The following is an 11,303-nucleotide window of genomic DNA, read 5'->3' as shown; positions in this document are numbered from 1 at the left end:
ATACTTTGAAATGAGTTTTAAATTTGATTCTACAGATTTTGTAGATTTGCCAGAATATTTTTTTGGAATTTTAATCATAATGAGTTTGCAGAAATATTTCACAAATATTCTTTGTCGAAAAAAACAGAAGCTAAAATGAAGAATTGAATTATATTGTATTTATTATTCTTTACAATAAAAAACATAAATTAACATAAAATGTCGAGCAAACCCAGACCAGCTTGCTAGTATATAAATACATTTAAAAAAAATAGAGGCAGCTCACTGGTAAGTGCTGCTATTTGAGCTATTTTTAGAACAGGCCATACCGCAAACAAGGGACCAAGGCTAGCTTAAATAAGTAATTTACCTGTTTACCTGTATGTCATCTTTTTTATAAGGGGCGCTGGAAGCCGGCAGACCCGTCAGCGATCCTGTTCTGTCTCCCTGTAATGTTTGTCTGATCTTGAATGGGATTGTGCTGAAAATTGTAATTTTCCTGAAGGAACTCTCCTGACGGAATAAATAAAGTACTATCTAATCTAATCTAATCTAATCTAATCTAAAAACAGGTGTGCGTCCGGAACCCGCAGCAGGTGAAATGAATACGTTACCATGGTGACCAAACTAACTCACCAGGTGCACAAACAACAAAGGGAGTCCAAACTAGCAGAAAATAGCACAAAAACAAAGATCCGGACCACGGATCATGACACTGACAACACATGTGGGGGATGTAAAGAATTTTACAAAAATAAAACCATCGGTGGTTAGCATCACTTAGGGAAAAGCCTTCTGCACAATCATCCATGTGGCGAATGGTAATCATCTTTTACTGACATGCCACTAAAAGCCTTGGACACTGATGGAGTTCTTATTACTTCCTGTGGCTTGACTTTACGTGTTCCTTCAATACACCAATAAAAGTTACACTCACTTTTTATTTTTTAAAGCAGAAATAATTACAATGAATGCTTTAATGCTAGTTGTTTGAAACGTGTTAACCCTTGTGTAATGTCCGTATTGTTGTTGTGGGTCTGATGCAGTGGTTCTCAACCTTATTTTAGTGATGTACCCCCTGTGAACACTTTTTTAATTCAAGTACCCCCTAATCAGAGCTAAGCATTTTTGGTTGAAAAAAAAGGGATAAATAAGTAAAATACAGCACTATGTCATCAGTTTCTGATTTATTAAATTGTATAACAGTGCAAAATATTGCTCATTTGTAGTGGTCTTTCTTGAACTATTTGGAAAAAAAGATATAAAAATAACTAAACACTTTTTGGATAGATGGATAAAGATAATGGTACTAGCATTTACTTAATTTAAGAATATTTTTCAACATATTTTTTTCTACCAAGAAAAGTGCACTTTTATTTATTTATTTGTATTTATTAGTGAGAATATATGATTTTAAAGGTATTTTTGAGTTCTTTGAGGTTAGCTAATTTTACTTGTTTTGGAAAGTCTTGACAAGCCAAATGTTCTTGTTCTATTGGCAGATAATTTTGCTTAGTTGAAATAAAATACCCCTAATTTTTTTCTTGTTTTCGAACACTGACTTTTTGCAGTGTGATAGAGCAGTGGTTGTCAACCTTTTTTCAGTGAAGTACCCCCTGTGAACATTTTTTTAATTCAAGTACCCCCTAATCAGAGCAAAGCATTTTTGGTTGAAAAAAAAAGGGATAAAGGAGTAAAATACAGCACTATGTCATCAGATTCTGATTTATTAAATTGTATAACAGTGCAAAATATTGTTCATTTGTAGTGGTCTTTCTTGAACAATTTGAAAAAAAGATATAAAAATAACTAAACACTTTTTGGATAGATGGATAAAGATAATGATACTAGCAGTTACTTAATTTAAGAATATTTTTCAACATATTGAGCAAAAAGGTCTATTTTTTTCTACCAAGAAAAAATTCACTTTTATTTATTTATTTTTATTTATTAGTGAGAATATATGATTTTAAATGCATTTTTGGGTTCTTTGAGGTTAGCTAATTTTACTTGTTTTGGAAAGTCTTGACAAGCCAAATTTTCTTGTTCTATTTGGCAGATAATTTTGCTTAGTTGAAATAAAATACCCCTCATTTTTTTCTTGTTTTTGAACACTGACTTTTTGCAGTGTAGTAGAGCAGTGGTTGTCAACCTTTTTTCAGTGATGTACCCCCTGTGAACACTTTTTAATTCAAGTACCCCCTGATCAGAGCAAAAGCATTTTTGGCTGAAAAAAAAGGGATAAAGAAGTAAAATACAGCACTATGTCATCAGATTCTGATTTTATTAAATTGTATAACACAGTGCAAAATATTGCTCATTTGTAGTGGTCTTTCTTGAAACTATTTGAAAAAAAGATATAAAAATAACTAAACACTTTTTGGATGGATGGATAAAGATAAGGGTACTAGCATTTACTCTAATTTAAGAATATTTTTCAACATATTTTTTTCTACCAAGAAAAGTGCACTTTTATTTATTTATTTTTATTTATTAGTGAGAATATATGATTTTAAAAGGTATTTTTGGGTTCTTTGAGGTTAGCTAATTTTACTTGTTTTGGAAAGTCTTGACAAGCCAAATTTTCTTGTTCTATTGGCAGATAATTTTTGCTTAGTTGAAATAAAATACCCCTCATTTTTTCTTGTTTTTGAACACTGACTTTTTGCAGTGTGGTAGAGCAGTGGTTCTCAAGCTTTTTTCAGTGATGTACCCCCTGTGAACATTTTTTTAAATCAAGTATCCCGGCATAGCTCAGTTGGTAGAGTGGGCCGTGCCAGCAACTTGAGGGTTGCAGGTTCGATTCCCGCTTCCGCCATCCTAGTCACTGCCGTTGTGTCCTTGGGCAAGAACACTTTACCCACCTGCTCCCAGTGCCACCCACACTGGTTTAAATGTAACTTAGATATTGGGTTTCACTATGTAAAGCGCTTTGAGTCACTCGAGAAAAGCGCTATATAAATATAATTCACTAATCAGAGCAAAGCATTTTTGGTTGAAAAAAAAAAGAGATAAAGAAGTAAAAATACAGCACTATGTCATCCGTTTCTGATTTATTAAATTGTATAACAGTGCAAAATATTGCTCATTTGTAGTGGTCTTTCTTGAACTATTTGGAAAAAAATATATATGAATAACTAAAAACTTGTTGAAAAATTAAACAAGTGATTAAATTATAAATAAAGATTTCTACACATAGAAGTAATCATCAACTTAAAGTGCCCTCTTTGGGGATTGTAATGGATTCATCAACTTAATTCTAAACATTTCTTCACAAACAAAGAAATCTTTAACATCAATGTGGAGAGACGGAGCCGACGGGCCGACGGCAGGGCGGGACTCGTTTTGGCCCGGCTCAAGATGGCGGCCAGGAGGCGGACTATGCAGCGGAACAAAGTGGCGGGACGTAACTGGAGCGACGCTGCAACAATCACAGTCAGGTGCGTGACACACACACCGGTGCTCAATCTGCCTATCTACTCGCAGCCTTTAAAGGGGAACATTATCACAATTTAAAAAGGGTTAAAAACAATAAAAATCAGTTCCCAGTGGCTCGTTTTATTTTTCAAAGTTTTTTTCAAAATTTTACACCTCCCAGACTATCCCTAAAAAAAGCTTTAAAGATCTTGATTTTCGCTATTTGCGATGCCACTGTCCATTTCCCTGTGACGTCATACAGGGCTGCCAATACAAACAATATAGCGACATTAGCTTGGATTCAGACTCGGATTTCAGCGGTTTAAGCGATTCAACAGATTACGCATGTATTGAAACAGATGGTCGGAGTATGGAGGCAGATAGCGAAAGCGAAATTGAAGAAGAAACTGAAGCTATTGAGCGGATAGCTATTGACGCTATTCGGCCATTGCATGGGTGTACCTATTGAAGTGGCCCATAGCATGGCTGCCTTATTAGCATCGCCGGTAAAATGTGCGGACCAAACGATCAGGACTTTCATATCTTGTGACACTGTAGCAACTTAAATATGTCGATTGGTAAGTGTTTGTTTCGCATTAAATGTGGGTATCTAGTTTCAAATGTACATACAGCTAGCGTAAATAGCATGTTAGCATTGATTAACGTAGCATGTTACCATCGATTAGATGGCAGTCATGCTGCGACCAAATATGTCTGATTAGCACGTAAGTCAACAACATCAACAAAACTCACCTTTGTGATTTCATTGACTTTATCGTTGCAAATGCATCTGCAGGTTATCCATACATCTCTGTGCCATGTCTGTCTTAGCATCGCCGGTAAAATGTGCACATTCAATGGGGTCTGGCGGCAGATTTCTTGCCACTTTCGCATCTTCGGGCCAGTGGTGCAACTTGAATCCCTCCCTGTTAGTGTTGTTACACCCTCCGACAACACACCGACAAGGCATGATGTCTCCAAGGTTCCAAAAAATAGTCGAAAAAACGGAAAATAACAGAGCCCGGTGTTTGTAATGTGAAAATGAAAATGGCGGGTTTGTTACCTCGGTGACGTCACGTTCTGACATCATCACTATAAGACCGATAAACAGAAAGGCGTTTAATTTGCCAAAATTCACCCATTTAGAGTTCGGAAATCGGTTGAAAAAATAAATGGTCTTTTTTCTGCAACATCAAGGTATATATTGACGCTTGCATAGGTTTGGTGATAATGTTCCCCTTTAAGAGCGGAAAAGGAGGAAAGAGCGGAAAAAGGAGAGGTGGAGTGTCTGCACGAAAGAAGAAACCAAAACAATGCGAGCAATCAGAGAATAAGCCCCAGGTGAAGACGAGCAATGGAGGAGGCGGCGCTGAAAAGCGACCCGATCGACGCCGAAGCATTGTTCATTGAAATAATAAACAAGAATCAATCCTGCTCAGCGATGTCCTTCCTAAATGGTCCATGCAACCCACACGGTGACAGCTAGAGTCGTTCATAATCAATATTTATGGAACATGTCCACAATAAATTTAGCTGTCAACACTGAATATTGCATTGTTGCATTTCTTTTCACTGTTTATGAACTTACTGTACATTTATATTTTGTTGAAGTATCATTCAATAAATGTATTTATAAAGGATTTTTTAATCAATGCTATTTTTTAGAATATTAAAAAAAAAAAAATCACGTACCCCTTGGCATACCTTCAAGTACCCCCAGGGGTACGCATACCCCCATTTGAGAACCACTGGTCTAATGCAGTGGTCCCCAACCACCGGGCCGCGGCTCGATTCAAATTTTTGATTATATATATATACATATATATATATATATATTTTTTTTTTTACTAAATCAACATAAAAACCACAAAATACACTTACAATTAGTGCACCAACCCCAAAAACCTCCCTTTTTCATGACCACTTTTTTTTTTTTTTTTTTCTAATAAATAAGGAATTTATTCTAAAAATTTGTCCCGCCGGGCCGCGGGACAAATTATCAAGTGTTGACCGGTCCGCAGCGACAAAAAGGTTGAGAACCACTGGTCTAATGGACTCGTTGCATTTTGAGGCTTTTAATACCTCACAATCAAACACCTTTATGTTAAAATACTGAACAGATGTTTACCTTATCCTGATTGTAGCGGCGAACAGCTGTCTCGTCAGCTGATGCGCGAGCTCGCAACCGCGGCGACTCGGCAACCAGCCAAACCCCATTTAAAAAATATATATATATATATTTTATTGTATAGCACATCCGCACTATATTCACCTTGGCAACCCCAGGTAAGAAGTATATCAGGGGTCACCCTGGTAAGGACCAGATGAGTCGCCCGCTGGCCTGTTCTAAAAATAGCTCAAATAGCAGCACTTACCAGTGAGCTGCCTCTATTTTTTACATTTTATTTATTTACTAGCAAGCTGGTCTTATTTTGCTCGACATTTTTAATTCTAAGAGAGACAAAACTCAAATAGAATTTGAAAATCCAAGAAAATATTTTAAAGACTTGGTCTTCACTTGTTTTGATAAATTAGTTTATTTTTTTACTTTGCTTCTTATAACTTTCAGAAAGACAATTTTAGAGAAAAAATACAACTTTAAAAATGATTTTAGGAGTTTTAAACACATATACCCTGTTCCCTTTTAAATTCCTTCCTCTTCTTTCCTGACAATTTAAATGAATGTTCAAGTTTTTTTTTTAATTATTATTATACAGAATAATAAATACATTTTAATTTAATTCTTCATTTTAGCATCTGTTTTTTCGACGAAGAATATTTGTGAAATATTTTTTCAAAGTTATTATGATTAAAATTCCAAAAAATATTCTGGCAAATCTAGAAAATCTGTAGAATCAAATGTAAATCTTATATCAAAGTCTTTTGAATTTCTTTTAAATGATTTGTTCTGGAAAATCTAGAAGAAATAATGATTAGTCTTTGTTAGAAATATAGCTTAGTCCAATTTGTTATATATTCTAACAAAGTGCAGATTGGATTATAACCTATTTAAAACATGTCATAAAAATTCTAAAATTAATCTTAATCAGGAAAAATTACTAATGATGTTCCATAATTTTTTTTTTTTTTTTTTCAAAAAAGATTCGAATTAGCTAGTTTTTCTATTCATTTTTTTTTCGGTTGAATTTTGAATTTTAAAGAGTCGAAATTGAAGATAAACTATGTTTAAAAATTTAATTTTCATTTTTTTCCTGTTTTCTCCTCTTTTAAACCGTTCAATTTAGTGTTTTTCTCATCATTTATTCTCTACAAAAAACATTCCGTAGAAGTAAAAAAATTGTACGACGGAATGACAGACAGAAATACCCATTTTTTTATATATAAACATTTATTTATTAAAGGCAAATTGAGCAAATTGGCTATTTCTGGCAATTTATTTAAGTGTGTATCAAACTGGTAGCCCTTCGCATTAATCAGTACCCAAGAAGTAACTCTTAGTTTCAAAAAGGTTGGTGACCCCTGCTGTATATAATCCGGCATTAGTTCCGCCAGAGTGTTTATAAAATCAGATCCGATCTATCACGTTCACGCGCATGAAGAGCGCGGCGCGCTCCCGTCTCACCTGCTGGTGCGCGATCCCGGTAATTAGACAGCTGCGTCTAATCAAGGAGGGAATACGTCATAAGACGCCACCGCAGCGCAGAGTGACGAAGAAGGTTTACTATCCTTGAAGATAACTCAGATTTGTGGCAAAAAAGTACCAAAAGCTTGATCGGACAAACGGTAAGATCGCTTTATTTCTCTTTGTGGGTGTGACGCACCTGTTGCGCGGGTGAGATGGGGTGTATGTCATTTTGAGGTCCCTAAATACACCATATCGCCAAAAGTATGTGGCCACCTGCCTTGACTCACATATGAGTCCTTTAGCAGCTAATACAGCTTTAACTCTTCTGGGAAGGCTGTCCACAAGGTTGCGGAGCATTTAGAGGGATTTTCGACCACTCTTCCCAAAAGCGTATTGTTGAGTTAACACACTGATGTTGGTCGAGAAGGTCTGGCTCTCAGTCCCCGTTCTAATTCATCCCAAATGTGTTCTATGGGATTCAGGTCAGGACTCTGTGCAGGCCAGTCAAGCTCATCCATACTAGACATAGTCGTCCGTCTTTATGGACCTTGCTTTTTGGAAGAGGCAGGTGCCCGCTCCAAACCGTCCCCACAAAGTTGGGAGCATGGAATTGTCCAAAATGTTTTGGTATCCTGGAGCATTCAACGTTCCTTTCTCTAGAACGAAGTGTCCAAGCCCAATTCCTGGGGAAAAACAACCCCACATTATAATTCCTCCTCCACCAAATTTCACACTTGACACAATTCAGTCCGAAATGCACCGGTCTCCTGGCAACCTCGTAATCCAGAATATTTAGGAGCGGGGAAATTTCACGACTGGATTAGTTGCACAGGTGGCATCCTAGGACAGTTCCATGCTGGAAATCCCTGAGCTCCTGAGAGCGGCCCGTTATTTCCCAAATGTTCATAGAAACAGTCTTTATTCCCATAAAACTACTACTTTTTAGTCATATTCCCACTTTTGTCATGACTTTATTCCCGTAAAACTACTACTTTTTAGTTATATTCCCACTTTTGTCTATTTTATTCCCGTAAAACTACTACTTTTTAGTTATATTCCCACTTTTTCATGACTTTATTCTTGTATGTCTTGACTTTATTCCAGTTAAACTACTACTTTTTTAGTTGTATTCCCTCTTTTGTCATGACTTTACTCCTGTAAAACTTATTTTTGTTATATTCCCACTTTTGTCATGACTTTATTCCTGTAAAACTACTTTTTTAGTTATATTCCCACTTTTGTCATGACTTTATTCCTGTAAAACTACTTTTTTAGTTATATTCCCACTTTTGTCATGACTTTATTCCTGTAAAACTACTTTTTTAGTTATATTCCCACTTTTGTCATGACTTTATTCCCGTAAAACTACTTTAGTTATATTCCCACTTTTGTCATGACACAATTCCTGTAAAACTACTACTTTTTAGTTATATTCCCACTTTTGTCATTACTTTATTCCCGTAAAACTACTTTAGTTATATTCCCACTTTTGTCATGACACAATTCCTGTAAAACTACTACTTTTTAGTTATATTCCCACTTTTGTCATTACTTTATTTCGTAAACCTTCTACTTTTTAGTTATGTTCCCACTTTTTTCATGATTCAATTCCTGTAAAACTACTACTTTTTAGTTATATTCCCACTTTTGTCATGACTATATTCCCGTAAAACTACTTTTTATTTATATTCCCACTTTTGTCATGACTTTATTCCTGTAAAACTACTTTTTAGTTACATTCCCACTTTTGTCATTTTATTCCCGTAAAACTACTACTTTTTAGTCATATTCTCACTTTTGTCATTACTTTATTCCGTAAACCTACTACTTTTTAGTATTCCCACTTTTTCAAGACTTTATTCTTGTATGTCTTGACTTTATTCCAGTAAAACTACTACTTTTTAGTTGTATTCCCTCTTTTGTCATGACTTTACTCCTGTAAAACTATTATTTTTGTTATATTCCCACTTTTGTCATGACTTCATGATCTTAAAACTACTGATTTTTAGTTATATTCCCACTTTTGTCATTACTTTATTCCCGTAAAACTACTACTTTTTTAGTTATATTCCCGCTTTTGTCATGTCTTTATTCTGTAAACCTACTACTTTTTAGTTATATTCCCACTTTTGTCATGACTCAATTCCTGTAAAAGTACTACTTTTTAGTTATATTCCCACTTTTGTCATTACTTCATTCTGTAAACCTACTACTTTTTAGTTCTATTCCCACTTTTGTCATGACTCAATTCCTGTAAAACTACTACTTTTTAGTTATATTCCCACTTTTCTCATGACTTTATTCTTGTATGTCTTGACTTTATTCCAGTAAAACTACTACTTTTTAGTTGTATTCCCTCTTTTGTCATGACTTTACTCCTGTAAAACTATTATTTTTGTTATATTCCCACTTTTGTCATGACTTCATGATCTTAAAACTACTGATTTTTAGTTATATTCCCACTTTTGTCATGACTTTATTCCGAAAACCTACTACTTTTTAGTTATATTCCCACTTTTGTCATGACTTTATTCCTGTAAAACTACTACTTTTTAGTTATATTCCCACTTTTCTCATGACTTTATTCTCGAAAAACTATTTCTTTTTAGTTGTATTCTCACTTTTGTCATGACTTTATTCCGTAAACCTACTTTTTAGTTAAATTCACACTTTAGTCATGACTCAATTCCTGTAAAACTGCTACTTTTTAGTTATATTCCCACCTTTGCCATGACTTTATTCTTGTATGTCTTGACTTTATTCCCGTAAAACTACTACTTTTTTAGTTATATTCCCACTTTTGTCATGACTTTATTCCTGTAAAACTACTTTTTTAGTTATATTCCCACTTTTGTCATGAATTTATTCCCGTAAAACTGCTACATTTTATTTATATTCCCACTTTTGTCATGACTCAATTCCTGTAAAACTACTACTTTTTAGTTGTATTCCCACTTTTGTCATTACTTTATTCCGTAAACCTTCTACTTTTTAGGTATATTCCCACTTTTTTCATGATTCAATTCTTGTAAACTCCTACTTTTTTAGTTATATTCCCACTTTTGTCATGACTTTATTCCTGTAAAACTACTACTTTTTTTTTAGTTATATTCCCACTTTTGTCATGACTTTATTCCTGTGAAACTACTACTTTTTAGTTATAGTCCCACTTTTGTCATGACTATTCTTGTAAAACTACTACTTTTTGGTTATATTCCCACTTTTGTCATTACTTTATTCCTATAAAACTACTACTTTTTAGTTGTACTCCTACTTTTGTCATGACTTTATTCCCATAAAGCTACTTCTTTTTAATTTTATTCCCACTTTCGTCATTACTTTATTCCGTAAACCTACTACTTTTTAGTCATAGACCCACTTTTGTCATGATTTTTTTCCTGTAAAATTAATAATTTTTTAATTATATTCCCACTTTTGTCATGAATTTATTCCCGTAAAATTACTACTTTTTAGTTATAGTCTCACTTTTGTCATGACTATTCTTGTAAAACTACTACTTTTTAGTTATATTCCCACTTTTGTCATGACTTTACTCCTATAAAACTACTATTTTTGTTATATTCCCACTTTTGTCATTAATTTATTCTGTTAACCTACTACTTTTTAGTTATATTCCCACTTTTGTCATTAATTTATTCTGTTAACCTACTACTTTTTAGTTATATTCCCACTTTTGTCATTAATTTATTCTGTTAACCTACTACTTTTTAGTTATATTCCCACTTTTGTCATGACTCAATTCTTGTAAAACTATTACCTTTTAATTATATTCCCACCTTTGCAATGACTTTATTCCCGTAAAACTACCACTTCTTAGTTATATTCCCACTTTTGTTTTGACTTTATTCCCATAAAACTATTACTTTTTAGTTATATTCCCACTTTCGTCATGACTCAATTCCTCTAAAACTACTACTTTTTAGTTACATTCCCACTTTTGTCATGACTTATTCCTTAAACCTACTACTTTTTAGTTATATTTCCACTTTCGTCATGACTCAATTCCTGTAAAACTACTACTTTTTAGTTATATTCCCACTTTTGTCATTACTTTATTCCTATAAAACTACTACTTTTTAGTTATATTCCCACTTTTGTCATTACTTTATTCCTATAAAACTACTACTTTTTAGTTGTACTCCTACTTTTGTCATGACTTTATTCCCATAAAGCTACTTCTTTTTAATTTTATTCCCACTTTTGTCATTACTTTATTCCGTAAACCTACTACTTTTTAGTTATAGACCCACTTTTGTCATGATTTTTTTCCTGTAAAATTAATATTTTTTTAATTATATTC

The sequence above is a fragment of the Nerophis ophidion genome, linkage group LG25 (genome assembly GCF_033978795.1).
Source record: "Nerophis ophidion isolate RoL-2023_Sa linkage group LG25, RoL_Noph_v1.0, whole genome shotgun sequence".
Classification (NCBI taxonomy): domain Eukaryota; kingdom Metazoa; phylum Chordata; class Actinopteri; order Syngnathiformes; family Syngnathidae; genus Nerophis; species Nerophis ophidion.
Note: the sequence above shows the minus strand (reverse complement) of the source record.